The sequence below is a fragment of the Silene latifolia genome, chromosome 6 (genome assembly GCF_048544455.1).
Source record: "Silene latifolia isolate original U9 population chromosome 6, ASM4854445v1, whole genome shotgun sequence".
NCBI lineage: Eukaryota > Viridiplantae > Streptophyta > Magnoliopsida > Caryophyllales > Caryophyllaceae > Silene > Silene latifolia.
Window position 1 is genome coordinate 81,605,080 of NC_133531.1, and position 4,626 is coordinate 81,609,705.

At 36.0% G+C, this 4,626-nt stretch overlaps 1 long non-coding RNA gene across 2 annotated transcripts; it reads left to right on the forward strand.

Annotated features, from left to right (window-relative positions):
* Nucleotides 1-1,269: 1,269 nt before the first annotated feature.
* LOC141658819 (uncharacterized) lies at nucleotides 1,270-2,475 on the forward strand. 2 transcript variants are annotated; one of them, XR_012549454.1, is made up of 3 exons: nucleotides 1,270-1,346; nucleotides 1,939-2,037; nucleotides 2,172-2,475. It is a non-coding gene; the product is annotated as an uncharacterized LOC141658819 (long non-coding RNA). The 2 variants fall into 2 exon arrangements; XR_012549453.1 differs by having other exon boundaries at nucleotides 1,939-2,475.
* The last annotated feature ends 2,151 nt before the right edge of the window (nucleotides 2,476-4,626 follow it).

Genomic DNA, 4,626 nt, shown 5'->3' on the forward strand with positions numbered 1-4,626 from the left:
AACTTTGTAGTGATGATTCACCCATTTTACGAAATAGGAATTTTCCATTTTTGAGAAAATTGTTCCTGAATCCTGATGTTGGGTGTAACTGTGGATAATAAGGTAATAGGGTATTATACTACTCCCTTCACCACATTCATTTGCTTACCTTCCTCACAAAGAATTAAACAGGTAAACAATTGATTGAGATGGAGGAAGAATAAACTATAATGGATTGTTTTTCATTTTTGGTTGAGTCAATATTTCCTATTCTTTGGGTATGGAAATTGGTTTATGATGGAATAGAGCAGATTACATAACTATTTTACTTTGTTTCTTATATCATGAAGTACCAATTGGCTGATAAATCTGTTATTAAAGCCCAGAGAAGGTTGCATACCGAAGCCTTTTTGAGGCAATGTGGTAGTGGTGTTGGCTTGTTGCTGCATTATGTCAATTAGTTATTCAGGAAAAAAATTATCTTCTATTATCTGTGAATTTGCACGGTTTATATATTGTGTGCTTTTGTTGAGTCTAAATTTTGGTTTGCATTTGTCTTAAATTGGGTACCTTGTAGTAAGTGATACAATGTGTTGACATAAATAATTTTTGAGTGGAGGGAAATCAAGATTAATGCGCTTAAGGTTTTATTCTCTTGCTTAATATTTTTCCATTGTCATAAAAAATTAGATAGTCTATATAACTGAAATGTGCAAAAAAAAAGAAAACAAAGAAAAGCAGGGCTGGATGCTTGATGGTTTCCTCATCTAATCTGCGGATTTTCTCAACAACAATCACCTCTGGCATTATGTGTTTCAATTGCGACAAATGATGCACTGTCAAACTCCTGCATAAATCAAGTTTTAGACAAATCACCTTGTTCTGAAATTTTTTTAGTATAGTGGTTTTTATGAACTATTTGAACAATTTTAGTTGAAATTGCTAGAGCTATGACATGTACGGAGTGTGGCAGGGGTCGAAAACTGATATTTGCAGCTTATCACGAAAGGTATACATAAAGCTTCCTATTTTCGAACTTCTATTTATTTATTCCTGGCTATTTACGTGAAATTTTCTCATTGTCCTCTTTTTTTAATCAAAGTGATCATTGGATGTTGGCTGCAATTAATCCATCTGAAAGTATTGTGTATTGGTGTGATCATGCTGGGTATACGGAGCCTCGAAAGTTTATCATGGAAATAATTAATAGGTAAATCATGTATATTACATGTTAGTGCGTGATTTGAATTATGTTTGACATGACGACTTATTTTAGTTAAATCAAATACAGAGCCTTCGAGAAAAGAAACTCTATCGATCCACTAGCAGGGCTCGAGGCAAAACCAGTTACTTGGAGAATAATTAAGGTATATCTTTTATATTGTCACCTGATAGACTACTTAGACAGTTAGACTATAGTTGAATCATGTTAAATTTGATGGATTTTGGTCTGTTGGTGCGTGCATCATCTGAATGTGCCGCATATTGAGCACTTACGGAATCTGTGATTCCTAAATCTCACCCCTATTTTTAGTCTTAGGGTTGCTAGGCTAATTGTCACTATGAGGTACTTCCTGCTTTAGCCTTTCTCGCTCGGCAACTGATCAGTTTGTATAGCTTTTGGTCTGTTGGTGCATCATGTGAATGTGCATCATCTGATTTGTTGATGTAGCATTAAGTTTTGCATTCTCGTCACTTTTTGCATCAGGCATTATTTTGGCCTGTTTTCTGTCAGTTTTTGCATCAGGCTGGGAATAATTTTGGCATGTCAGCTGTGCAGCACCTGTTTTTTGGGCTGATCAGTATTTGCATTCTCGTTAGTTTTGTGCAGCACCTGTTTTATTTTTTTGGCCTGATCAGTATTTGCATTCTCCTCAGTTTTTACATCAGGCTTTATTTTGGCCTGTTTTTGGTCGGAGTAGATATAACATATGCATATGGGTTTGGTTTTTGTTTTAGTGTCCTCGCCAGCCTGATGGGAGCGTATTATGCGGGTATTATATTTGTCGATATATGTTGGAGCTAATCAAAGGAAGATCTATTAATATTACCCCAAATGTATGTATTTTTTTTCTTCATTTCAATTATTTTCATCGCTTTGCTTATTATAATCTCCATCTTATTAATTGCTTTACTTTACACGTCATATATATAGCGTATTAACTAAATTTTTGGATGTCCTATATATATAGTTCATGCTTAACGCCCCAAAGACATATACGGTTGAGCAAATCGACGAGGTGCGGAATATTTGGGCTGAATTCACACTTAATTTTAAGCCGAAAAGTAATGGTGGATGAAGCCGATTACAATTTCTTGATGTTCAATTATTTTTGCACTTACATGCTACTAAGTAATAACGATTTAAGGATTTTTATTTATATTTTGCAAGTATGAAAGTACGTTTGTAGCCTATGCGCTATTACAAACATTAAACGATGTATATTTTTTCAAGGATTTGTCCTTGTTAATTCTAATAAAATTTGTTGCGTAAAATATGCTGGAGTTTCTGAATTTTAATGCAGGTTTAATTCTTATATGAGCTATATATACGATTTAATCGTGTAGGAATTACGATGAAAAAGGAAATATATATAAAAAAAAACACTTTTCAAAGATAACGGTTAATTGTTAAACCTGTTCTATTTGAAATGGTACAACAATGGCGCCAAATGGTATATCAAAGAGCACGCATTAATAAATAGGACGGTTCCCATTAGCAACCGTGCTATTTGAAATAACAACGAGCACGGGTTGACCATTTACCAACCGTTCTCATATGTCAAAGAGAACGCTTGGCCACAGGCCGGTTGAAAGACGCATTTAGAACGGTCCTTGACTGTTCTCCTTAATGGTTATCGTAGTAGTGATGACTCACGATATCGTCTCAACTACAGCATAGTCTCTCAATACTAACTCCATAATATTATCAAATAACCATATCATAAGTGGTGCCACCTCTATCTTACTTCCATAACGCTCACAAGCAAACTCAATACCAAGACAATCCACTGGACAAGATCAACCATCAAGACGGAATGTTACATTCTACCACCCTTAAAACGAACTTCGTCCTTGAAGTTTACTCACACACATAAACATCCTCACACAATCCGTTAATACTATCGAATTTTACTCACACTCCTAAACATCATACTACAACGAGCACTGCCATTACCTGTAATAAAATCAACCACAACACGAATCCATCCTTTACTCTACACCAACACTCAAACTTCCAAATGTACTATAACATGTACAACCATCAAACTCTCTTCGTCGCATCCTACACCTCTTAAGATAAATGTTACGTCCTCGTAACTCACTAATACTAGGTGCTTTGCTATACCTCCCATAAACCTCATTATCACCGCATGTCAACAATAACCCACTATAACCTTAAGACCTACAATCATTCCTATATCCAGGGCTCTGTTTCTCTATCAGTACTCGTTCCTCCAATTATTTTGTACTCACATAACATATATCATTAAATCCTTGGTGTAACCACTACTCCATCTCTTCCACATTACCGCAAAACGACACACTTCTATATACATATACACTTATCTCCATGATCTTAGCTCACAATCCACAATTGTTACACATACTCAAATTAGCGTCTCAAGTTCATCTCTTTTATTACCACAAAACTCACCCTTGACTTGACATGATACTAAGTCCCAAAACTCCATACTCACTGTCCCAAGAAAAGGTGCTAAACTACATGTAATTCCAATTCAATACCGCACATGCTCCAAAATTCTCTTGCCACAACTATGTCCACCAATGCCTCATCTAAAATAAGATTAAAAGTACTCTAACAGCCTCTCACAACTGTGTCCCATAACAGAATTACTATACCATGACAACAATAGAACCATACCCAACTCTCTCATATCATATTCTATTCTCACTCCCAAGCTGACACTGGTAAGAAACATCGGAAAACAAAACAATGGTCTATATGCCCCGACCGGCACTAACAGGAAACGACAGTAAACAAACAATAAACTATATAACTGATATATATATATACTTTCGAAAATTAGTCTCATCAGTAAATAAACGACAGTCAATATAACCGCGCGCAGATCGCCACTCGAGGCACAATAACCATATCGATAGTCATCACCACTTTTACAATCTCATAACACTGACTCAGTACAACTTCCTCGACCAGAAGACTCTCTTAAAACGCTATGCTAAATCACAACGCAACATATTAGACGGGATCACAAATACCAACCTTATGAATATTATCCATACCATGACTCGTGAGGTCAGAACCTCACACAAATATTTACACATATCGTGGACCCATAATCGAATGTTACTAGTCAAGCCTGATTACGTAAGTTACCACTTGATAATGAATACCACTCATCCAGACTTAACTCAAGTGCTCTTCATAACATATCCTCTCATACACACAATTATCACCACCCGGCGAACGTAGCCATATCATCAGTACCCAACTTCTAGCGAACACCTCATATATCCACCTCTTATACTCCCTCACAACCATACATACTGATCAGTCTCCATACATACTGAGGAATGTAACATCATCCTTAACCGCCAGTGACAATACTATGACACCAACATCCTTCATATGATTACTCTCTTACTATCACTTCTTAATAT